Source organism: Heptranchias perlo, chromosome 6 (genome assembly GCF_035084215.1).
Source record: "Heptranchias perlo isolate sHepPer1 chromosome 6, sHepPer1.hap1, whole genome shotgun sequence".
NCBI classification, from domain to species: Eukaryota; Metazoa; Chordata; class Chondrichthyes; order Hexanchiformes; family Hexanchidae; genus Heptranchias; species Heptranchias perlo.
In genome coordinates this window covers 81,219,731-81,247,475 of record NC_090330.1, presented here as the reverse complement: position 1 = coordinate 81,247,475, position 27,745 = coordinate 81,219,731, and positions in this window count along the sequence as shown.

Here is a 27,745-nt window from a genome sequence, read left to right as displayed (position 1 = left end):
GACAAGAACCACGAAAAGTTCTTGTATTTTAAGATAAAATCTTACGCTATTGAAGAAAAAACTTTGAGCTCGCTGAAATATGTTCATTTGCTGAAAATCAACAAAACCACGAAAAGTTCTTGTATTTGAAGATAAAATCTTTTTGCTTTGAGGAAGAAAGATCGAGGTGACTGAAATAAGTTGATCAGATCAAAACCAACAAAAATTGACAAGAACCACGAAAAGTTCTTGTATTTTAAGATAAAATCTGACGCTATCAAAGAAAAAACTTCTCGCTCGCTGAAATATGTTCATTTACTGAAAATCAACAAAATCACAAAAAGTTCTTGTATTTGAAGAGAAAATCTTTTTGCTTTGAAGAAGAAAGATCTCGCTGACTGAAATAAGTTCATCAGATGAAAACCAACAAAAATTGACAATAACCACGAAAAGTTCTTGTATTTTAAGATAAAATCTGACGCTATTGAAGAAAAAACTTCTAGCTCGCTGAAATATGTTCATTTGCTGAAAACCAACAAAACCACGACAAGTTCTTGTATTTGAAGATAAAATCTTTTTGAATTAAAGAAGAAAGATCTAGCTGACTGAAACAAGTTCATTAGATGAAAACCAACAAAAATTGACAAGAACCACGAAAAGTTCTTGTATTTTAAGATAAAATCTGACGCTATTAAAGAAAAAACTTCTTGCTCACTGAAATATGTTCATTTGCTGAAAATTAACACAACCACGAAAAGTTCTTGTATTTGAAGACAAAATCTTTTTGCTTTGAGGTAGAAAGATCGAGCTGACTGAAAGAAGTTCATCAGATCAAAACCAACAAAAATTGACAAGAACCACGAAAAGTTCTTGTATTTTAAGATAAAATCTGACGCTATTGAAGAAAAAACTTCTAGCTCGCTGAAATATGTTCATTTGCTGAAGACCAACAAAACCACGAAAAGTTCTTGTATTTGAAGATAAAATCTCTTTGCTTTGTAGAAGAAAGATCTCGCTGACTGAAATAAGTTCATTCGATGAATACCAACAAAAATTGACAAATACCACGTAAAGTTCTTGTATTTTAAGATAAAATCTGACGCTATTGAAGAAAAAACTTCTAGCTCGCTGAAATATGTTCATTTGCTGAAAACCAACAAAACCACGAAAAGTTCTTGTATTTGAAGATAAAATCTTTTTGCTATGAAGAAGAAAGATCCAGCTGACTGAAATAAGTTCATCAGATGAAAACCAACAAAAATTGACAAGAACCACGAAAAGTTCTTGTATTTTAAGATAAAATCTGACGCTATTGAAGAAAAAACTTCGAGCTCGCTGAAATATGTTCATTTGCTGAAAACCAACAAAACCACGAAAAGTTCTTGTATTTGAAGATAAAATCTTTTTGCTATGAAGAAGAAAGATTTAACTGACTGAAATAAGTTCATTAGATGAAAACCAACAAAAATTGACAAGAACCACGAAAAGTTCTTGTATTTTAAGATAAAATGTGACGCTATTAAAGAAAAAACTTCTCGCTCGCTGAAATATGTTCATTTGCTGAAAATCAACAAAACCACGAAAAGTTCTTGTATTTGAAGAGAAAATCTTTTTGCTTTGAAGAAGAAAGATCTCGCTGACTGAAATAAGTTCATCAGATGAAAACCAACAAAAATTGACAAGAACCACGAAAAGTTCTTGTATTTTAAGAAAAAATCTGACGCTATTGAAGAAAAAACTTCTAGCTCGCTGAAATATGTTCATTTGCTGAAAACCAACAAAACCACGAAAAGTTCTTGTATTTGAAGATAAAATCTTTTTGCATTAAAGAAGAAAGATCTAGCTGACTGAAACAAGTTCATGAGATGAAAACCAACAAAAATTGACAAGAACCACGAAAAGTTCTTGTATTTTAAGATAAAATCTTCCGCTATTAAAGAAAAAACTTTGAGTTCGCTGAAATATGTTCATTTGCTGAAAATCAACAAAACCACGAAAAGTTCTTGTATTTGAAGATAAAATCTTTTTGCTTTGAGGAAGAAAGATCGAGCTGACTGAAATAAGTTGATCAGATCAAAACCAACAAAAATTGACAAGAACCACGAAAAGTTCTTGTATTTTAAGATAAAATCTGACGCTATTGAAGAAAAAACTTCTTGCTCGCTGAAATATGTTCATTTGCTGAAAACCAACAAAACCACGAAAAGTTCTTGTATTTGAAGATAAAATCTTTTTGCTATTAAGAAGAAAGATCCAACTGACTGAAATAAGTTCATTAGATGAAAACCAACAAAAATTGACAAGAACCACGAAAAGTTCTTGTATTTTCAGATAAAATCTGACGCTATTAAAGAAAAAACTTCTCGCTCGCTGAAATATGTTCATTTGCTGAAAATCAACAAAACCACGAAAAGTTCTTGTATTTGAAGAGAAAATCTTTTTGCTTTGAAGAAGAAAGATCTCGCTGACTGAAATAAGTTCATCAGATGAAAACCAACAAAAATTGACAAGAACCACGAAAAGTTCTTGTATTTTAAGATAAAATCTGACGCTATTAAAGAAAAAACTTCTCGCTCGCTGAAATATGTTCATTTGCTGAAAATCAACAAAACCACGAAAGGTTCTTGTATTTGAAGATAAAATCTTTTTGCATTAAAGAAGAAAGTTCTAGCTGACTGAAACAAGTTCATTAGATGAAAACCAACAAAAATTGACAAGAACCACGAAAAGTTCTTGTATTTTAAGATAAAATCTGACGCTATTGAAGAAAAAACTTCTAGCTCGCTGAAATATGTTCATTTGCTGAAAACCAACAAAACCACGAAAAGTTCTTGTATTTGAAGATAAAATCTTTTTGCATTAAAGAAGAAAGATCTAGCTGAATGAAACAAGTTCATTAGATGAAAACCAACAAAAATTGACAAGAACCACGAAAAGTTCTTGTATTTTAAGATAAAATCTTCCGCTATTAAAGAAAAAACTTTGAGTTCGCTGAAATATGTTCATTTGCTGAAAATCAACAAAACCACGAAAAGTTCTTGTATTTGAAGATAAAATCTTTTTGCTTTGAGGAAGAAAGATCGAGCTGACTGAAATAAGTTGATCAGATCAAAACCAACAAAAATTGACAAGAACCACGAAAAGTTCTTGTATTTTAAGATAAAATCTGATGCTATTGAAGAAAAAACTTCTCGCTCTCTGAAATATGTTCATTTACTGAAAATCAACAAAATCACAAAAAGTTCTTGTATTTGAAGAGAAAATCTTTTTGCTTTGAAGAAGAAAGATCTCGCTGACTGAAATAAGTTCATCAGATGAAAACCAACAAAAATTGACAAGAACCACGAAAAGTTCTTGTATTTTAAGATAAAATCTGACGCTATTGAAGAAAAAACTTCTAGCTCGCTGAAATATGTTCATTTGCTGAAAACCAACAAAACCACGAAAAGTTCTTGTATTTGAAGATAAAATCTTTTTGCATTAAAGAAGAAAGATCTAGCTGACTGAAACAAGTTCATCAGATGAAAACCAACAAAAATTGACAAGAACCACGAAAAGTTCTTGTATTTTAAGATAAAATCTGACGCTATTAAAGAAAAAACTTCTTGCTCGCTGAAATATGTTCATTTGCTGAAAATTAACAAAACCACGAAAAGTTCTTGTATTTGAAGATAAAATATTTTTGCTTTCAGGTAGAAAGATCGAGCTGACTGAAAGAAGTTCACCAGATCAAAACCTACAAAAATTGACAAGAACCACGAAAAGTTTTTGTATTTTAAGATAAAATCTGACGCTATTGAAGAAAAAACTTCTAGCTCGCTGAAATATGTTCATTTGCTGAAGACCAACAAAACCAAGAAAAGTTCTTGTATGTGAAGATAAAATCTTTTTGCTTTGAAGAAGAAAGATCTCGCTGACTGAAATAAGTTCATTAGATGAAAACCAACAAAAATTAACAAGAACCACGAAAAGTTCTTGTATTTTAAGATAAAATCTTCCGCTATTAAAGAAAAAACTTTGAGTTCGCTGTAATATGTTCATTTGCTGAAAATCAACAAAACCACGAAAAGTTCTTGTATTTGAAGATAACATCTTTTTGCTTTGAGGAAGAAAGATCGAGCTGACTGAAATAAGTTGATCAGATCAAAACCAACAAAAATTGACAAGAACCACGAAAAGTTCTTGTATTTTAAGATAAAATCTGACGCTATTGAAGAAAAAACTTCTAGCTCGCTGAAATATGTTCATTTGCTGAAAACCAACAAAACCACGAAAAGTTCTTGTATTTGAAGATAAAATCTTTTTGCATTAAAGAAGAAAGATCTAGCTGACTGAAACAAGTTCATTAGATGAAAACCAACAAAAATTGACAAGAACCACGAAAAGTTCTTGTATTTTAAGATAAAATCTGACGCTATTAAAGAAAAAACTTCTTGCTCGCTGAAATATGTTCATTTGCTGAAAATTAACAAAACCACGAAAAGTTCTTGTATTTGAAGATAAAATATTTTTGCTTTCAGGTCGAAAGATCGAGCTGACTGAAAGAAGTTCATCAGATCAAAACCTACAAAAATTGACAAGAACCACGAAAAGTTCTTGTATTTTAAGATAAAATCTGACGCTATTGAAGAAAAAACTTCTAGCTCGCTGAAATATGTTCATTTGCGGAAGACCAACAAAACCACGAAAAGTTCTTGTATTTGAAGATAAAATCTTTTTGCTTTGAAGAAGAAAGATCTCGCTGACTGAAATAAGTTCATTAGATGAAAACCAACAAAAATTGACAAGAACCACAAAAAGTTCTTGTATTTTAAGATAAAATCTGACGCTATTGAAGAAAAAACTTCTCGCTCGCTGAAATATGTTCATTTGCTGAAAATCAACAACACCAAGAAAAGTTCTTGTATGTGAAGATAAAATCTTTTTGCTTTGAAGAAGAAAGATCTCGCTGACTGAAATAAGTTCATTAGATGAAAACCAACAAAAATTAACAAGAACCACGAAAAGTTCTTGTATTTTAAGATAAAATCTTCCGCTATTAAAGAAAAAACTTTGAGTTCGCTGTAATATGTTCATTTGCTGAAAATCAACAAAACCACGAAAAGTTCTTGTATTTGAAGATAACATCTTTTTGCTTTGAGGAAGAAAGATCGAGCTGACTGAAATAAGTTGATCAGATCAAAACCAACAAAAATTGACAAGAACCACGAAAAGTTCTTGTATTTTAAGATAAAATCTGACGCTATTGAAGAAAAAACTTCTAGCTCGCTGAAATATGTTCATTTGCTGAAAACCAACAAAACCACGAAAAGTTCTTGTATTTGAAGATAAAATCTTTTTGCATTAAAGAAGAAAGATCTAGCTGACTGAAACAAGTTCATTAGATGAAAACCAACAAAAATTGACAAGAACCACGAAAAGTTCTTGTATTTTAAGATAAAATCTGACGCTATTAAAGAAAAAACTTCTTGCTCGCTGAAATATGTTCATTTGCTGAAAATTAACAAAACCACGAAAAGTTCTTGTATTTGAAGATAAAATATTTTTGCTTTCAGGTCGAAAGATCGAGCTGACTGAAAGAAGTTCATCAGATCAAAACCTACAAAAATTGACAAGAACCACGAAAAGTTCTTGTATTTTAAGATAAAATCTGACGCTATTGAAGAAAAAACTTCTAGCTCGCTGAAATATGTTCATTTGCGGAAGACCAACAAAACCACGAAAAGTTCTTGTATTTGAAGATAAAATCTTTTTGCTTTGAAGAAGAAAGATCTCGCTGACTGAAATAAGTTCATTAGATGAAAACCAACAAAAATTGACAAGAACCACGAAAAGTTCTTGTATTTTAAGATAAAATCTGACGCTATTGAAGAAAAAACTTCTCGCTCGCTGAAATATGTTCATTTGCTGAAAATCAACAACACCACGAAAAGTTCTTGTATTTGAAGATAAAATCTTTTTGCATTTAAGAAGAAAGATCTAGCTGACTGAAACAAGTTCATTAGATGAAAACCAACAAAAATTGACAAGAACCACGAAATGTTCTTGTATTTTAAGATATAATCTGACGCTATTGAAGAAAAAACTTTGAGCTCGCTGAAATATGTTCATTTGCTGAAAACCAACAAAACCACGAAAAGTTCTTGTATTTGAAGATAAAATCTTTTTGCATTAAAGAAGAAAGATCTAGCTGACTGAAATAAGTTCATTAGATGAAAACCAACAAAAATTAACAAGAACCACGAAAAGTTCTTGCATTTTAAGATAAAATCTGACGCTATTGAAGAAAAAACTTCTAGCTCGCTGAAATATGTTCATTTGCTGAAGACCAACAAAACCAAGAAAAGTTCTTGTATGTGAAGATAAAATCTTTTTGCTTTGAAGAAGAAAGATCTCGCTGACTGAAATAAGTTCATTAGATGAAAACCAACAAAAATTAACAAGAACCACGAAAAGTTCTTGTATTTTAAGATAAAATCTTCCGCTATTAAAGAAAAAACTTTGAGTTCGCTGTAATATGTTCATTTGCTGAAAATCAACAAAACCACGAAAAGTTCTTGTATTTGAAGATAACATCTTTTTGCTTTGAGGAAGAAAGATCGAGCTGACTGAAATAAGTTGATCAGATCAAAACCAACAAAAATTGACAAGAACCACGAAAAGTTCTTGTATTTTAAGATAAAATCTGATGCTATTGAAGAAAAAACTTCTAGCTCGCTGAAATATGTTCATTTGCTGAAAACCAACAAAACCACGAAAAGTTCTTGTATTTGAAGATAAAATCTTTTTGCATTAAAGAAGAAAGATCTAGCTGACTGAAACAAGTTCATTAGATGAAAACCAACAAAAATTGACAAGAACCACGAAAAGTTCTTGTATTTTAAGATAAAATCTGACGCTATTAAAGAAAAAACTTCTTGCTCGCTGAAATATGTTCATTTGCTGAAAATTAACAAAACCACGAAAAGTTCTTGTATTTGAAGATAAAATATTTTTGCTTTCAGGTCGAAAGATCGAGCTGACTGAAAGAAGTTCATCAGATCAAAACCTACAAAAATTGACAAGAACCACGAAAAGTTCTTGTATTTTAAGATAAAATCTGACGCTATTGAAGAAAAAACTTCTAGCTCGCTGAAATATGTTCATTTGCGGAAGACCAACAAAACCACGAAAAGTTCTTGTATTTGAAGATAAAATCTTTTTGCTTTGAAGAAGAAAGATCTCGCTGACTGAAATAAGTTCATTAGATGAAAACCAACAAAAATTGACAAGAACCACGAAAAGTTCTTGTATTTTAAGATAAAATCTGACTCTATTGAAGAAAAAACTTCTCGCTCGCTGAAATATGTTCATTTGCTGAAAATCAACAACACCACGAAAAGTTCTTGTATTTGAAGATAAAATCTTTTTGCATTAAAGAAGAAAGATCTAGCTGACTGAAACAAGTTCATTAGATGAAAACCAACAAAAATTGACAAGAACCACGAAAAGTTCTTGTATTTTAAGATAAAATCTGACGCTATTAAAGAAAAAACTTCTCGCTCGCTGAAATATGTTAATTTGCTGAAAATTAACAAAACCACGAAAAGTTCTTGTTTTTGAAGATAAAATCTTTTTGCTTTGAGGTAGAAAGATCGAGCTGACTGAAAGAAGTTCATCAGATCAAAACCAACAAAAATTGACAAGAACCACGAAAAGTTCTTGTATTTTAAGATAAAATCTGACGCTATTGAAGAAAAAACTTCAAGCTCGCTGAAATATGTTCATTTGCTGAAAACAACAAAATCACGAAAAGTTCTAGAATTTGAAGATAAAATCTTTTTGCTTTGAAGAAGAAAGATCCAGCTGACTGAAATAAGTTCATTGGATGAAAACCAACAAAAATTGACAAGAACCACGAAAAGTTCTTGTATTTTAAGATAAAATCTGACGCTATTGAAGAAAAAACTTCTCGCTCGCTGAAATATGTTCATTTGCTGAAAATCAACAACACCACGAAAAGTTCTTGTATTTGAAGATAAAATCTTTTTGCATTAAAGAAGAAAGATCTAGCTGACTGAAACAAGTTCATTAGATGAAAACCAACAAAAATTGACAAGAACCACGAAAAGTTCTTGTATTTTAAGATAAAATCTGACGCTATTAAAGAAAAAACTTCTTGCTCGCTAAAATATGTTCATTTGCTGAAAATCAACAAAACCACGAGAAGTTCTTGTATTTGAAGATAAAATCTTTTTGCATTAAAGAAGAAAGATCCAGCTGACTGAAACAAGTTCATTAGATGAAAACCAACAAAAATTGACAAGAACCACGAAAAGTTCTTGTATTTTAAGATAAAATCTGACGCTATTGAAGAAAAAACTTCTTGCTCGCTGAAATATGTTCATTTGCTGAAAATCAACAAAACCACGAAAAGTTCTTGTATTTGAAGATAAAATCTTTTTGCTTTAAAGAAGAAAGATCTAGCTGACTGAAACAAGTTCATTAGATGAAAACCAACAAAAATTGACAAGAACCACGAAAAGTTCTTGTATTTTAAGATAAAATCTGACGCTATTAAAGAAAAAACTTCTCGCTCTCTGAAATATGTTCATTTGCTGAAAATTAACAAAACCACGAAAAGTTCTTGTTTTTGAAGATAAAATCTTTTTGCTTTGAGGTAGAAAGATCGAGCTGACTGAAAGAAGTTCATCAGATCAAAACCAACAAAAATTGACAAGAACCACGAAAAGTTCTTGTATTTTATGATAAAATCTGACGCTATTGAAGAAAAAACTTCAAGCTCGCTGAAATATGTTCATTTGCTGAAAACAACAAAATCACGAAAAGTTCTAGAATTTGAAGATAAAATCTTTTTGCTTTGAAGAAGAAAGATCCAGCTGACTGAATTAAGTTCATTAGATGAAAACCAACAAAAATTGACAAGAACCACGAAAAGTTCTTGTATTTTAAGATAAAATCTGACGCTATTGAAGAAAAAACTTTGAGCTCGCTGAAATATGTTCATTTGCTGAAAACCAACAAAACCACGAAAAGTTCTTGTATTTGAAGATAAAATCTTTTTGCATTAAAGAAGAAAGATCTAGCTGACTGAAATAAGTTCATGAGATGAAAACCAACAAAAATTGACAAGAACCACGAAAAGTTCTTGTATTTTAAGATAAAATCTGACGCTATTAAAGAAAAAACTTCTTGCTCGCTGAAATATGTTCATTTGCTGAAAATTAACAAAACCACGAAAAGTTCTTGTATTTGAAGATAAAATCTTTTTGCTTTGAGGAAGAAAGATCTCGCTGACTGAAATAAGTTCATGAGATGAAAACCAACAAAAATTGACAAGAACCACGAAAAGTTCTTGTATTTTAAGATAAAATCTGAAGCTATTGAAGAAAAAACTTCTAGCTCGCTGAAATATGTTCATTTGCTGAAAACCAACAAAACCACGAAAAGTTCTTGTATTTGAAGATAAAATCTTTTTTCTATGAAGAAGAAAGATTTAACTGACTGAAATAAGTTCATTAGATGAAAACCAACAAAAATTGACAAGAACCACGAAAAGTTCTTGTATTTTAAGATAAAATGTGACGCTATTGAAGTAAAAACTTCTCGCTCGCTGAAATATGTTCATTTGCTGAAAATCAACAAAACCACGAAAAGTTCTTGTATTTGAAGAGAAAATCTTTTTGCTTTGAAGAAGAAAGATCTCGCTGACTGAAATAAGTTCATCAGATGAAAACCAACAAAAATTGACAAGAACCACGAAAAGTTCTTGTATTTTAAGATAAAATCTGACGCTATTGAAGAAAAAACTTCTCGCTCGCTGAAATATGTTCATTTGCTGAAAATCAACAACACCACGAAAAGTACTTGTATTTGAAGATAAAATCTTTTTGCATTAAGGAAGAAAGATCTAGCTGACTGAAACAAGTTCATGAGATGAAAACCAACAAAAATTGACAAGAACCACGAAAAGTTCTTGTATTTTAAGATAAAATCTGACGCTATTGAAGAAAAAACTTCCAGCTCGCTGAAATATGTTCATTTGCTGAAAACCAACAAAACCACGAAAAGTTCTTGTATTTGAAGATAAAATCTTTTTGCATTAAAGAAGAAAGATCTAGCTGACTGAAATAAGTTCATTAGATGAAAACCAACAAAAATTGACAAGAACCACGAAAAGTTCTTGTATTTTAAGATAAAATCTGACGCTATTAAAGAAAAAACTTCTTGCTCGCTGAAATATGTTCATTTGCTGAAAATTAACAAAACCACGAAAAGTTCTTGTATTTGAAGATAAAATATTTTTGCTTTCAGGTCGAAAGATCGAGCTGACTGAAAGAAGTTCATCAGATCAAAACCTACAAAAATTGACAAGAACCACGAAAAGTTCTTGTATTTTAAGATAAAATCTGACGCTATTGAAGAAAAAACTTCTCGCTCGCTGAAATATGTTCATTTGCTGAAGACCAACAAAACCACGAAAAGTTCTTGTATTTGAAGATAAAATCTTTTTGCTTTTAGAAGAAAGATCTCGCTGACTGAAATAAGTTCATTAGATGAAAACCAACAAAAATTGACAAGAACCACGAAAAGTTCTTGTATTTTAAGATAAAATCTGACGCTATTAAAGAAAAAACTTCTTGCTCGCTGAAATATGTTCATTTGCTGAAAATCAACAAAACCACGAGAAGTTCTTGTATTTGAAGATAAAATCTTTTTGCTTTGAAGAAGAAAGATCCAGCTGACTGAAACAAGTTCATTAGATGAAAACCAACAAAAATTGACAAGAACCACGAAAAGTTCTTGTATTTTAAGATAAAATCTGACGCTATTGAAGAAAAAACTTCTTGCTCGCTGAAATATGTTCATTTGCTGAAAATCAACAAAACCACGAAAAGTTCTTGTATTTGAAGATAAAATCTTTTTGCATTAAAGAAGAAAGATCTAGCTGACTGAAACAAGTTCATTAGATGAAAACCAACAAAAATTGACAAGAACCACGAAAAGTTCTTGTATTTTAAGATAAAATCTGACGCTATTAAAGAAAAAACTTCTCGCTCGCTGAAATATGTTAATTTGCTGAAAATTAACAAAACCACGAAAAGTTCTTGTTTTTGAAGATAAAATCTTTTTGCTTTGAGGTAGAAAGATCGAGCTGACTGAAAGAAGTTCATCAGATCAAAACCAACAAAAATTGACAAGAACCACGAAAAGTTCTTGTATTTTAAGATAAAATCTGACGCTATTGAAGAAAAAACTTCAAGCTCGCTGAAATATGTTCATTTGCTGAAAACAACAAAATCACGAAAAGTTCTAGAATTTGAAGATAAAATCTTTTTGCTTTGAAGAAGAAAGATCCAGCTGACTGAAATAAGTTCATTGGATGAAAACCAACAAAAATTGACAAGAACCACGAAAAGTTCTTGTATTTTAAGATAAAATCTGACGCTATTGAAGAAAAAACTTCTCGCTCGCTGAAATATGTTCATTTGCTGAAAATCAACAACACCACGAAAAGTTCTTGTATTTGAAGATAAAATCTTTTTGCATTAAAGAAGAAAGATCTAGCTGACTGAAACAAGTTCATTAGATGAAAACCAACAAAAATTGAAAAGAACCACGAAAAGTTCTTGTATTTTAAGATATAATCTGACGCTATTGAAGAAAAAACTTTGAGCTCGCTGAAATATGTTCATTTGCTGAAAACCAACAAAACCACGAAAAGTTCTTGTATTTGAAGATAAAATCTTTTTGCATTAAAGAAGAAAGATCTAGCTGACTGAAATAAGTTCATTAGATGAAAACCAACAAAAATTGACAAGAACCACGAAAAGTTCTTGTATTTTAAGATAGAATCTGACGCTATTAAAGAAAAAACTTCTTGCTCGCTGAAATATGTTCATTTGCTGAAAATTAACAAAACCACGAAAAGTTCTTGTATTTGAAGATAAAATCTTTTTGCTTTGAAGAAGAAAGATCTCGCTGACTGAAATAAGTTCATGAGATGAAAACCAACAAAAATTGACAAGAACCACGAAAAGTTCTTGTATTTTAAGATAAAATCTGACGCTATTAAAGAAAAAACTTCTTGCTCGCTGAAATATGTTCATTTGCTGAAAATCAACAAAACCACGAGAAGTTCTTGTATTTGAAGATAAAATCTTTTTGCTTTGAAGAAGAAAGATCCAGCTGACTGAAACAAGTTCATTAGATGAAAACCAACAAAAATTGACAAGAACCACGAAAAGTTCTTGTATTTTAAGATAAAATCTGACGCTATTGAAGAAAAAACTTCTTGCTCGCTGAAATATGTTCATTTGCTGAAAATCAACAAAACCACGAAAAGTTCTTGTATTTGAAGATAAAATCTTTTTGCATTAAAGAAGAAAGATCTAGCTGACTGAAACAAGTTCATTAGATGAAAACCAACAAAAATTGACAAGAACCACGAAAAGTTCTTGTATTTTAAGATAAAATCTGACGCTATTAAAGAAAAAACTTCTCGCTCGCTGAAATATGTTCATTTGCTGAAAATTAACAAAACCACGAAAAGTTCTTGTTTTTGAAGATAAAATCTTTTTGCTTTGAGGTAGAAAGATCGAGCTGACTGAAAGAAGTTCATCAGATCAAAACCAACAAAAATTGACAAGAACCACGAAAAGTTCTTGTATTTTAAGATAAAATCTGACGCTATTGAAGAAAAAACTTCTCGCTCGCTGAAGTATGTTCATTTGCTGAAAACAACAAAATCACGAAAAGTTCTAGAATTTGAAGATAAAATCTTTTTGCTTTGAAGAAGAAAGATCCAGCTGACTGAAATAAGTTCATTGGATGAAAACCAACAAAAATTGACAAGAACCACGAAAAGTTCTTGTATTTTAAGATAAAATCTGACGCTATTGAAGAAAAAACTTCTCGCTCGCTGAAATATGTTCATTTGCTGAAAATCAACAACACCACGAAAAGTTCTTGTATTTGAAGATAAAATCTTTTTGCATTAAAGAAGAAAGATCTAGCTGACTGAAACAAGTTCATTAGATGAAAACCAACAAAAATTGACAAGAACCACGAAAAGTTCTTGTATTTTAAGATATAATCTGACGCTATTGAAGAAAAAACTTTGAGCTTGCTGAAATATGTTCATTTGCTGAAAACCAACAAAACCACGAAAAGTTCTTGTATTTGAAGATAAAATCTTTTTGCATGAAAGAAGAAAGATCCAGCTGACTGAAATAAGTTCATTAGATGAAAACCAACAAAAATTGACAAGAACCACGAAAAGTTCTTGTATTTTAAGATAGAATCTGACGCTATTAAAGAAAAAACTTCTTGCTCGCTGAAATATGTTCATTTGCTGAAAATTAACAAAACCACGAAAAGTTCTTGTATTTGAAGATAAAATCTTTTTGCTTTGAAGAAGAAAGATCTCGCTGACTGAAATAAGTTCATGAGATGAAAACCAACAAAAATTGACAAGAACCACGAAAAGTTCTTGTATTTTAAGATAAAATCTGACGCTATTAAAGAAAAAACTTCTTGCTCGCTGAAATATGTTCATTTGCTGAAAATTAACAAAACCACGAAAAGTTCTTGTATTTGAAGATAAAATCTTTTTGCTTTGAAGAAGAAAGATCCAGCTGACTGAAATAAGTTCATTAGATGAAAACCAACAAAAATTGACAAGAACCACGAAAAGTTCTTGTATTTTAAGATAAAATCTGAAGCTATTGAAGAAAAAACTTCTAGCTCGCTGAAATATGTTCATTTGCTGAAAACCAACAAAATCACGAAAATTCTTGTATTTGAAGATAAAATCTTTTTGCTATGAAGAAGAAAGATTTAACTGACTGAAATAAGTTCATTAGATGAAAACCAACAAAAATTGACAAGAACCACGAAAAGTTCTTGTATTTTAAGATAAAATGTGACGCTATTAAAGAAAAAACTTCTCGCTCGCTGAAATATGTTCATTTGCTGAAAATCAACAAAACCACGAAAAGTTCTTGTATTTGAAGAGAAAATCTTTTTGCTTTGAAGAAGAAAGATCTCGCTGACTGAAATAAGTTCATCAGATGAAAACCAACAAAAATTGACAAGAACCACGAAAAGTTCTTGTATTTTAAGATAAAATGTGACGCTATTAAAGAAAAAACTTCTCGCTCGCTGAAATATGTTCATTTGCTGAAAATCAACAACACCACGAAAAGTTCTTGTATTTGAAGATAAAATCTTTTTGCATTCAAGAAGAAAGATCTAGCTGACTGAAACAAGTTCATTAGATGAAAACCAACAAAAATTGACAAGAACCACGAAAAGTTCTTGTATTTTAAGATAAAATCTGACGCTATTGAAGAAAAAACTTCTAGCTCGCTGAAATATGTTCATTTGCTGAAAACCAACAAAACCACGAAAAGTTCTTGTATTTGAAGATAAAATCCTTTTGCATTAAAGAAGAAAGATCTAGCTGACTGAAATAAGTTCATTAGATGAAAACCAACAAAAATTGACAAGAACCACGAAAAGTTCTTGTATTTTAAGATAAAATCTGACGCTATTAAAGAAAAAACTTCTTGCTCGCTGAAATATGTTCATTTGCTGAAAATTAACAAAATCACGAAAAGTTCTTGTATTTGAAGATAAAATCTTTTTGCTATGAAGAAGAAAGATTTAACTGACTGAAATAAGTTCATTAGATGAAAACCAACAAAAATTGACAAGAACCACGAAAAGTTCTTGTATTTTAAGCTAAAATCTGACGCTATTAAAGAAAAAACTTCTCGCTCGCTGAAATATGTTCATTTGCTGAAAATCAACAAAACCACGAAAAGTTCTTGTATTTGAAGAGAAAATCTTTTTGCTTTGAAGAAGAAAGATCTCGCTGACTGAAATAAGTTCATCAGATGAAAACCAACAAAAATTGACAAGAACCACGAAAAGTTCTTGTATTTTAAGATAAAATGTGACGCTATTAAAGAAAAAACTTCTTGCTCGCTGAAATATGTTCATTTGCTGAAAATTAACAAAACCACGAAAAGTTCTTGTATTTGAAGATAAAATATTTTTGCTTTCAGGTCGAAAGATCGAGCTGACTGAAAGAAGTTCATCAGATCAAAACCTACAAAAATTGACAAGAACCACGAAAAGTTCTTGTATTTTAAGATAAAATCTGACGCTATTGAAGAAAAAACTTCTCGCTCGCTGAAATATGTTCATTTGCTGAAGACCAACAAAACCACGAAAAGTTCTTGTATTTGAAGATAAAATCTTTTTGCTTTGAAGAAGAAAGATCTCGCTGACTGAAATAAGTTCATTAGATGAAAACCAACAAAAATTGACAAGAACCACGAAAAGTTCTTGTATTTTAAGATAAAATCTGACGCTATTAAAGAAAAAACTTCTTGCTCGCTGAAATATGTTCATTTGCTGAAAATCAACAAAACCACGAGAAGTTCTTGTATTTGAAGATAAAATCTTTTTGCTTTGAAGAAGAAAGATCCAGCTGACTGAAACAAGTTCATTAGATGAAAACCAACAAAAATTGACAAGAACCACGAAAAGTTCTTGTATTTTAAGATAAAATCTGACGCTATTGAAGAAAAAACTTCTTGCTCGCTGAAATATGTTCATTTGCTGAAAATCAACAAAACCACGAAAAGTTCTTGTATTTGAAGATAAAATCTTTTTGCATTAAAGAAGAAAGATCTAGCTGACTGAAACAAGTTCATTAGATGAAAACCAACAAAAATTGACAAGAACCACGAAAAGTTCTTGTATTTTAAGATAAAATCTGACGCTATTAAAGAAAAAACTTCTCGCTCGCTGAAATATGTTCATTTGCTGAAAATTAACAAAACCACGAAAAGTTCTTGTTTTTGAAGATAAAATCTTTTTGCTTTGAGGTAGAAAGATCGAGCTGACTGAAAGAAGTTCATCAGATCAAAACCAACAAAAATTGACAAGAACCACGAAAAGTTCTTGTATTTTAAGATAAAATCTGACGCTATTGAAGAAAAAACTTCAAGCTCGCTGAAATATGTTCATTTGCTGAAAACAACAAAATCACGAAAAGTTCTAGAATTTGAAGATAAAATCTTTTTGCTTTGAAGAAGAAAGATCCAGCTGACTGAAAGAAGTTCATCAGATCAAAACCAACAAAAATTGACAAGAACCACGAAAAGTTCTTGTATTTTAAGATAAAATCTGACGCTATTGAAGAAAAAACTTCAAGCTCGCTGAAATATGTTCATTTGCTGAAAACAACAAAATCACGAAAAGTTCTAGAATTTGAAGATAAAATCTTTTTGCTTTGAAGAAGAAAGATCCAGCTGACTGAAATAAGTTCATTGGATGAAAACCAACAAAAATTGACAAGAACCACGAAAAGTTCTTGTATTTTAAGATATAATCTGACGCTATTGAAGAAAAAACTTTGAGCTCGCTGAAATATGTTCATTTGCTGAAAACCAACAAAACCACGAAAAGTTCTTGTATTTGAAGATAAAATCTTTTTGCATTAAAGAAGAAAGATCTAGCTGACTGAAATAAGTACATTAGATGAAAACCAACAAAAATTGACAAGAACCACGAAAAGTTCTTGTATTTTAAGATAAAATCTGACGCTATTAAAGAAAATACTTCTTGCTCGCTGAAATATGTTCATTTGCTGAAAATTAACAAAACCACGAAAAGTTCTTGTATTTGAAGATAAAATCTTTTTGCTTTGAAGAAGAAAGATCCAGCTGACTGAAATAAGTTCATTAGATGAAAACCAACAAAAATTGACAAGAACCACGAAAAGTTCTTGTATTTTAAGATAAAATCTGAAGCTATTGAAGAAAAAACTTCTAGCTCGCTGAAATATGTTCATTTGCTGAAAACCAACAAAACCACGAGAAGTTCTTGTATTTGAAGATAAAATCTTTTTGCTATGAAGAAGAAAGATTTAACTGACTGAAATAAGTTCATTAGATGAAAACCAACAAAAATTGACAAGAACCACGAAAAGTTCTTGTATTTTAAGATAAAATGTGACGCTATTAAAGAAAAAACTTCTCGCTCGCTGAAATATGTTCATTTGCTGAAAATCAACAAAACCACGAAAAGTTCTTGTATTTGAAGAGAAAATCTTTTTGCTTTGAAGAAGAAAGATCTCGCTGACTGAAATAAGTTCATCAGATGAAAACCAACAAAAATTGACAAGAACCACGAAAAGTTCTTGTATTTTAAGATAAAATCTGACGCTATTGAAGAAAAAACTTCTCGCTCGCTGAAATATGTTCATTTGCTGAAAATCAACAACACCACGAAAAGTTCTTGTATTTGAAGATAAAATCTTTTTGCATTAAAGAAGAAAGATCTAGCTGACTGAAACAAGTTCATTAGATGAAAACCAACAAAAATTGACAAGAACCACGAAAAGTTCTTGTATTTTAAGATAAAATCTGACGCTATTGAAGAAAAAACTTCTAGCTCGCTGAAATATGTTCATTTGCTGAAAACCAACAAAACCACGAAAAGTTCTTGTATTTGAAGATAAAATCATTTTGCATTAAAGAAGAAAGATCTTGCTGACTGAAATAAGTTCATTAGATGAAAACCAACAAAAATTGACAAGAACCACGAAAAGTTCTTGTATTTTAAGATAAAATCTGACGCTATTAAAGAAAAAACTTCTTGCTCGCTGAAATATGTTCATTTGCTGAAAATTAACAAAAAAACGAAAAGTTCTTGTATTTGAAGATAAAATCTTTTTGCTTTGAAGAAGAAAGATCTCGCTGACTGAAATAAGTTCATTAGATGAAAACCAACAAAAATTGACAAGAACCACGAAAAGTTCTTGTATTTTAAGATAAAATCTGACGCTATTAAAGAAAAAACTTCTTGCTCGCTGAAATATGTTCATTTGCTGAAAATTAACAAAACCACGAAAAGTTCTTGTATTTGAAGATAAAATCTTTTTGCTTTGAAGAAGAAAGATCCAGCTGACTGAAATAAGTTCATTAGATGAAAACCAACAAAAATTGACAAGAACCACGAAAAGTTCTTGTATTTTAAGATAAAATCTGAAGCTATTGAAGAAAAAACTTCTAGCTCGCTGAAATATGTTCATTTGCTGAAAACCAACAAAACCACGAAAAGTTCTTGTATTTGAAGATAAAATCTTTTTGCTATGAAGAAGAAAGATTTAACTGACTGAAATAAGTTCATCAGATGAAAACCAACAAAAATTGACAAGAACCACGAAAAGTTCTTGTATTTTAAGATAAAATGTGACGCTATTAAAGAAAAAACTTCTCGCTCGCTGAAATATGTTCATTTGCTGAAAATCAACAAAACCACGAAAAGTTCTTGTATTTGAAGAGAAAATCTTTTTGCTTTGAAGAAGAAAGATCTCGCTGACTGAAATAAGTTCATCAGATGAAAACCAACAAAAATTGACAAGAACCACGAAAAGTTCTTGTATTTTAAGATAAAATGTGACGCTATTAAAGAAAAAACTTCTTGCTCGCTGAAATATGTTCATTTGCTGAAAATCAACAAAACCACGAAAGGTTCTTGTGTTTGAAGATAAAATCTTTTTGCATTAAAGAAGAAAGATCTAGCTGACTGAAACAAGTTCATTAGATGAAAACCAACAAAAATTGACAAGAACCACGAAAAGTTCTTGTATTTTAAGATAAAATCTGACGCTATTGAAGAAAAAACTTCTAGCTCGCTGAAATATGTTCATTTGCTGAAAATTAACAAAACCACGAAAAGTTCTTGTATTTGAAGATAAAATCTTTTTGCTTTGAAGAAGAAAGATCTCGCTGACTGAAATAAGTTCATTAGATGAAAACCAACAAAAATTGACAAGAACCACGAAAAGTTCTTGTATTTTAAGATAAAATCTTCCGCTATTAAAGAAAAAACTTCTTGCTCGCTGAAATATGTTCATTTGCTGAAAATCAACAAAACCACGAGAAGTTCTTGTATTTGAAGATAAAATCTTTTTGCATTAAAGAAGAAAGATCTAGCTGACTGAAACAAGTTCATTAGATGAAAACCAACAAAAATTGACAAGAACCACGAAAAGTTCTTGTATTTTAAGATAAAATCTGACGCTATTAAAGAAAAAACTTCTTGCTCGCTGAAATATGTTCATTTGCTGAAAATTAACAAAACCACGAAAAGTTCTTGTATTTGAAGATAAAATCTTTTTGCTTTGAAGAAGAAAGATCCAGCTGACTGAAATAAGTTCATTAGATGAAAACCAACAAAAATTGACAAGAACCACGAAAAGTTCTTGTATTTTAAGATAAAATCTGAAGCTATTGAAGAAAAAACTTCTAGCTCGCTGAAATATGTTCATTTGCTCAAAACCAACAAAACCACGAAAAGTTCTTGTATTTGAAGAGAAAATCTTTTTGCTTTGAAGAAGAAAGATCTCGCTGACTGAAATAAGTTCATCAGATGAAAACCAACAAAAATTGACAAGAACCACGAAAAGTTCTTGTATTTTAAGATAAAATCTGACGCTATTGAAGAAAAAACTTCTCGCTCGCTGAAATATGTTCATTTGCTGAAAATCAACAACACCACGAAAAGTTCTTGTATTTGAAGATAAAATCTTTTTGCATTAAAGAAGAAAGATCCAGCTGACTGAAACAAGTTCATTAGATGAAAACCAACAAAAATTGACAAGAACCACGAAAAGTTCTTGTATTTTAAGATAAAATCTGACGCTATTGAAGAAAAAACTTCTACCTCGCTGAAATATGTTCATTTGCTGAAAACCAACAAAACCACGAAAAGTTCTTGTATTTGAAGATAAAATCTTTTTGCATTAAAGAAGAAAGATCTTGCTGACTGAAATAAGTTCATTAGATGAAAACCAACAAAAATTGACAAGAACCACGAAAAGTTCTTGTATTTTAAGATAAAATCTGACGCTATTAAAGAAAAAACTTCTTGCTCGCTGAAATATGTTCATTTGCTGAAAATTAACAAAAAAACGAAAAGTTCTTGTATTTGAAGATAAAATCTTTTTGCTTTGAAGAAGAAAGATCTCGCTGACTGAAATAAGTTCATTAGATGAAAACCAACAAAAATTGACAAGAACCACGAAAAGTTCTTGTATTTTAAGATAAAATCTGACGCTATTAAAGAAAAAACTTCTTGCTCGCTGAAATATGTTCATTTGCTGAAAATTAACAAAACCACGAAAAGTTCTTGTATTTGAAGATAAAATCTTTTTGCTTTGAAGAAGAAAGATCCAGCTGACTGAAATAAGTTCATTAGATGAAAACCAACAAAAATTGACAAGAACCACGAAAAGTTCTTGTATTTTAAGATAAAATCTGAAGCTATTGAAGAAAAAACTTCTAGCTCGCTGAAATATGTTCATTTGCTGAAAATCAACAAAACCACGAAAAGTTCTTGTATTTGAAGAGAAAATCTTTTTGCTTTGAAGAAGAAAGATCTCGCTGACTGAAATAAGTTCATCAGATGAAAACCAACAAAAATTGACAAGAACCACGAAAAGTTCTTGTATTTTAAGATAAAATGTGACGCTATTAAAGAAAAAACTTCTTGCTCGCTGAAATATGTTCATTTGCTGAAAATCAACAAAACCACGAAAGGTTCTTGTATTTGAAGATAAAATCTTTTTGCATTAAAGAAGAAAGATCGAGCTGACTGAAACAAGTTCATTAGATGAAAACCAACAAAAATTGACAAGAACCACGAAAAGTTCTTGTATTTTAAGATAAAATCTGACGCTATTGAAGAAAAAACTTCTAGCTCGCTGAAATATGTTCATTTGCTGAAAATCAACAAAACCACGAAAAGTTCTTGTATTTGAAGAGAAAATCTTTTTGCTTTGAAGAAGAAAGATCTCGCTGACTGAAATAAGTTCATCAGATGAAAACCAACAAAAATTGACAAGAACCACGAAAAGTTCTTGTATTTTAATATAAAATCTTCCGCTATTAAAGAAAAAACTTCTTGCTCGCTGAAATATGTTCATTTGCTGAAAATCAACAAAACCACGAGAAGTTCTTGTATTTGAAGATAAAATCTTTTTGCATTAAAGAAGAAAGATCTAGCTGACTGAAACAAGTTCATTAGATGAAAACCAACAAAAATTGACAAGAACCACGAAAAGTTCTTGTATTTTAAGATAAAATCTGACGCTATTAAAGAAAAAACTTCTTGCTCGCTGAAATATGTTCATTTGCTGAAAATCAACAAAACCACGAAAAGTTCTTGTATTTTAAGATAAAATCTGACGCTATTAAAGAAAAAACTTCTTGCTCGCTGAAATATGTTCATTTGCTGAAAATTAACAAAACCACGAAAAGTTCTTGTATTTGAAGATAAAATCTTTTTGCTTTGAAGAAGAAAGATCCAGCTGACTGAAATAAGTTCATTAGATGAAAACCAACAAAAATTGACAAGAACCACGAAAAGTTCTTGTATTTTAAGATAAAATCTGAAGCTATTGAAGAAAAAACTTCTAGCTCGCTGAAATATGTTCATTTGCTGAAAACCAACAAAACCACGAAAAGTTCTTGTATTTGAAGATAAAATCTTTTTGCTATGAAGAAGAAAGATTTAACTGACTGAAATAAGTTCATTAGATGAAAACCAACAAAAATTGACAAGAACCACGAAAAGTTCTTGTATTTTAAGATAAAATGTGACGCTATTAAAGAAAAAACTTCTCGCTCGCTGAAATATGTTCATTTGCTGAAAATCAACAAAACCACGAAAAGTTCTTGTATTTGAAGAGAAAATCTTTTTGCTTTGAAGAAGAAAGATCTCGCTGACTGAAATAAGTTCATCAGATGAAAACCAACAAAAATTGACAAGAACCACGAAAAGTTCTTGTATTTTAAGATAAAATGTGACGCTATTAAAGAAAAAACTTCTTGCTCGCTGAAATATGTTCATTTGCTGAAAATTAACATAACCACGAAAAGTTCTTGTATTTGAAGATAAAATATTTTTGCTTTCAGGTCGAAAGATCGAGCTGACTGAAAGAAGTTCATCAGGTCAAAACCTACAAAAATTGACAAGAACCACGAAAAGTTCTTGTATTTTAAGATAAAATCTGACGCTATTGAAGAAAAAACTTCTCGCTCGCTGAAATATGTTCATTTGCTGAAGACCAACAAAACCACGAAAAGTTCTTGTATTTGAAGATAAAATCTTTTTGCTTTGAAGAAGAAAGATCTCGCTGACTGAAATAAGTTCATTAGATGAAAACCAACAAAAATTGACAAGAACCACGAAAAGTTCTTGTATTTTAAGATAAAATCTGACGCTATTAAAGAAAAAACTTCTTGCTCGCTGAAATATGTTCATTTGCTGAAAATCAACAAAACCACGAGAAGTTCTTGTATTTGAAGATAAAATCTTTTTGCTTTGAAGAAGAAAGATCCAGCTGACTGAAACAAGTTCATTAGATGAAAACCAACAAAAATTGACAAGAACCACGAAAAGTTCTTGTATTTTAAGATAAAATCTGACGCTATTGAAGAAAAAACTTCTTGCTCGCTGAAATATGTTCATTTGCTGAAAATCAACAAAACCACGAAAAGTTCTTGTATTTGAAGATAAAATCTTTTTGCATTAAAGAAGAAAGATCTAGCTGACTGAAATAAGTTCATTAGATGAAAACCAACAAAAATTGACAAGAACCACGAAAAGTTCTTGTATTTTAAGATAAAATCTGAAGCTATTGAAGAAAAAACTTCTAGCTCGCTGAAATATGTTCATTTGCTGAAAACCAACAAAACCACGAAAAGTTCTTGTATTTGAAGATAAAATCTTTTTGCTATGAAGAAGAAAGATTTAACTGACTGAAATAAGTTCATTAGATGAAAACCAATAAAAATTGACAAGAACCACGAAAAGTTCTTGTATTTTAAGATAAAATGTGACGCTATTAAAGAAAAAACTTCTAGCTCGCTGAAATATGTTCATTTGCTGAAAATCAACAAAACCACGAAAAGTTCTTGTATTTGAAGAGAAAATCTTTTTGCTTTGAAGAAGAAAGATCTCGCTGACTGAAATAAGTTCATCAGATGAAAACCAACAAAAATTGACAAGAACCACGAAAAGTTCTTGTATTTTAAGATAAAATGTGACGCTATTAAAGAAAAAACTTCTTGCTCGCTGAAATATGTTCATTTGCTGAAAATCAACAAAACCACGAAAGGTTCTTGTATTTGAAGATAAAATCTTTTTGCATTAAAGAAGAAAGATCTAGCTGACTGAAACAAGTTCATTAGATGAAAACCAACAAAAATTGACAAGAACCACGAAAAGTTCTTGTATTTTAAGATAAAATCTGACGCTATTGAAGAAAAAACTTCTCGCTCGCTGAAATATGTTCATTTGCTGAAGACCAACAAAACCACGAAAAGTTCTTGTATTTGAAGATAAAATCTTTTTGCTTTGAAGAAGAAAGATCTCGCTGACTGAAATAAGTTCATTAGATGAAAACCAACAAAAATTGACAAGAACCACGAAAAGTTCTTGTATTTTAAGATAAAATCTGACGCTATTAAAGAAAAAACTTCTTGCTCGCTGAAATATGTTCATTTGCTGAAAATCAACAAAACCACGAGAAGTTCTTGTATTTGAAGATAAAATCTTTTTGCTTTGAAGAAGAAAGATCCAGCTGACTGAAACAAGTTCATTAGATGAAAACCAACAAAAATTGACAAGAACCACGAAAAGTTCTTGTATTTTAAGATAAAATCTGACGCTATTGAAGAAAAAACTTCTTGCTCGCTGAAATATGTTCATTTGCTGAAAATCAACAAAACCACGAAAAGTTCTTGTATTTGAAGATAAAATCTTTTTGCATTAAAGAAGAAAGATCTAGCTGACTGAAACAAGTTCATTAGATGAAAACCAACAAAAATTGACAAGAACCACGAAAAGTTCTTGTATTTTAAGATAAAATCTGACGCTATTAAAGAAAAAACTTCTCGCTCGCTGAAATATGTTCATTTGCTGAAAATTAACAAAACCACGAAAAGTTCTTGTTTTTGAAGATAAAATCTTTTTGCTTTGAGGTAGAAAGATCGAGCTGACTGAAAGAAGTTCATCAGATCAAAACCAACAAAAATTGACAAGAACCACGAAAAGTTCTTGTATTTTAAGATAAAATCTGACGCTATTGAAGAAAAAACTTCAAGCTCGCTGAAATATGTTCATTTGCTGAAAACAACAAAATCACGAAAAGTTCTAGAATTTGAAGATAAAATCTTTTTGCTTTGAAGAAGAAAGATCCAGCTGACTGAAAGAAGTTCATCAGATCAAAACCAACAAAAATTGACAAGAACCACGAAAAGTTCTTGTATTTTAAGATAAAATCTGACGCTATTGAAGAAAAAACTTCAAGCTCGCTGAAATATGTTCATTTGCTGAAAACAACAAAATCACGAAAAGTTCTAGAATTTGAAGATAAAATCTTTTTGCTTTGAAGAAGAAAGATCCAGCTGACTGAAATAAGTTCATTGGATGAAAACCAACAAAAATTGACAAGAACCACGAAAAGTTCTTGTATTTTAAGATATAATCTGACGCTATTGAAGAAAAAACTTTGAGCTCGCTGAAATATGTTCATTTGCTGAAAACCAACAAAACCACGAAAAGCTCTTGTATTTGAAGATAAAATCTTTTTGCATTAAAGAAGAAAGATCTAGCTGACTGAAATAAGTTCATTAGATGAAAACCAACAAAAATTGACAAGAACCACGAAAAGTTCTTGTATTTTAAGATAGAATCTGACGCTATTAAAGAAAAAACTTCTTGCTCGCTGAAATATGTTCATTTGCTGAAAATTAACAAAACCACGAAAAGTTCTTGTATTTGAAGATAAAATCTTTTTGCTTTGAAGAAGAAAGATCCAGCTGACTGAAATAAGTTCATTAGATGAAAACCAACAAAAATTGACAAGAACCACGAAAAGTTCTTGTATTTTAAGATAAAATCTGAAGCTATTGAAGAAAAAACTTCTAGCTCGCTGAAATATGTTCATTTGCTGAAAACCAACAAAACCACGAGAAGTTCTTGTATTTGAAGATAAAATCTTTTTGCTATGAAGAAGAAAGATTTAACTGACTGAAATAAGTTCATTAGATGAAAACCAACAAAAATTGACAAGAACCACGAAAAGTTCTTGTATTTTAAGATAAAATGTGACGCTATTAAAGAAAAAACTTCTCGCTCGCTGAAATATGTTCATTTGCTGAAAATCAACAAAACCACGAAAAGTTCTTGTATTTGAAGAGAAAATCTTTTTGCTTTGAAGAAGAAAGATCTCGCTGACTGAAATAAGTTCATCAGATGAAAACCAACAAAAATTGACAAGAACCACGAAAAGTTCTTGTATTTTAAGATAAAATCTGACGCTATTGAAGAAAAAACTTCTAGCTCGCTGAAATATGTTCATTTGCTGAAAATTAACAAAACCACGAAAAGTTCTTGTATTTGAAGATAAAATATTTTTGCTTTCAGGTCGAAAGATCGAGCTGACTGAAAGAAGTTCATCAGATCAAAACCTACAAAAATTGACAAGAACCACGAAAAGTTCTTGTATTTTAAGATAAAATCTGACGCTATTGAAGAAAAAACTTCTCGCTCGCTGAAATATGTTCATTTGCTGAAGACCAACAAAACCACGAAAAGTTCTTGTATTTGAAGATAAAATCTTTTTGCTTTGAAGAAGAAAGATCTCGCTGACTGAAATAAGTTCATTAGATGAAAACCAACAAAAATTGACAAGAACCACGAAAAGTTCTTGTATTTTAAGATAAAATCTGACGCTATTAAAGAAAAAACTTCTTGCTCGCTGAAATATGTTCATTTGCTGAAAATCAACAAAACCACGAGAAGTTCTTGTATTTGAAGATAAAATCTTTTTGCTTTGAAGAAGAAAGATCCAGCTGACTGAAACAAGTTCATTAGATGAAAACCAACAAAAATTGACAAGAACCACGAAAAGTTCTTGTATTTTAAGATAAAATCTGACGCTATTGAAGAAAAAACTTCTTGCTCGCTGAAATATGTTCATTTGCTGAAAATCAACAAAACCACGAAAAGTTCTTGTATTTGAAGATAAAATCTTTTTGCATTAAAGAAGAAAGATCTAGCTGACTGAAACAAGTTCATTAGATGAAAACCAACAAAAATTGACAAGAACCACGAAAAGTTCTTGTATTTTAAGATAAAATCTGACGCTATTAAAGAAAAAACTTCTCGCTCGCTGAAATATGTTCATTTGCTGAAAATTAACAAAACCACGAAAAGTTCTTGTTTTTGAAGATAAAATCTTTTTGCTTTGAGGTAGAAAGATCGAGCTGACTGAAAGAAGTTCATCAGATCAAAACCAACAAAAATTGACAAGAACCACGAAAAGTTCTTGTATTTTAAGATAAAATCTGACGCTATTGAAGAAAAAACTTCAAGCTCGCTGAAATATGTTCATTTGCTGAAAACAACAAAATCACGAAAAGTTCTAGAATTTGAAGATAAAATCTTTTTGCTTTGAAGAAGAAAGATCCAGCTGACTGAAAGAAGTTCATCAGATCAAAACCAACAAAAATTGACAAGAACCACGAAAAGTTCTTGTATTTTAAGATAAAATCTGACGCTATTGAAGAAAAAACTTCAAGCTCGCTGAAATATGTTCATTTGCTGAAAACAACAAAATCACGAAAAGTTCTAGAATTTGAAGATAAAATCTTTTTGCTTTGAAGAAGAAAGATCCAGCTGACTGAAATAAGTTCATTGGATGAAAACCAACAAAAATTGACAAGAACCACGAAAAGTTCTTGTATTTTAAGATATAATCTGACGCTATTGAAGAAAAAACTTTGAGCTCGCTGAAATATGTTCATTTGCTGAAAATTAACAAAACCACGAAAAGTTCTTGTATTTGAAGATAAAATCTTTTTGCTTTGAAGAAGAAAGATCCAGCTGACTGAAATAAGTTCATTAGATGAAAACCAACAAAAATTGACAAGAACCACGAAAAGTTCTTGTATTTTAAGATAAAATCTGAAGCTATTGAAGAAAAAACTTCTAGCTCGCTGAAATATGTTCATTTGCTGAAAACCAACAAAACCACGAGAAGTTCTTGTATTTGAAGATAAAATCTTTTTGCTATGAAGAAGAAAGATTTAACTGACTGAAATAAGTTCATTAGATGAAAACCAACAAAAATTGACAAGAACCACGAAAAGTTCTTGTATTTTAAGATAAAATGTGACGCTATTAAAGAAAAAACTTCTCGCTCGCTGAAATATGTTCATTTGCTGAAAATCAACAAAACCACGAAAAGTTCTTGTATTTGAAGAGAAAATCTTTTTGCTTTGAAGAAGAAAGATCTCGCTGACTGAAATAAGTTCATCAGATGAAAACCAACAAAAATTGACAAGAACCACGAAAAGTTCTTGTATTTTAAGATAAAATCTGAAGCTATTGAAGAAAAAACTTCTAGCTCGCTGAAATATGTTCATTTGCTGAAAATTAACAAAACCACGAAAAGTTCTTGTATTTGAAGATAAAATATTTTTGCTTTCAGGTCGAAAGATCGAGCTGACTGAAAGAAGTTCATCAGATCAAAACCTACAAAAATTGACAAGAACCACGAAAAGTTCTTGTATTTTAAGATAAAATCTGACGCTATTGAAGAAAAAACTTCTCGCTCGCTGAAATATGTTCATTTGCTGAAGACCAACAAAACCACGAAAAGTTCTTGTATTTG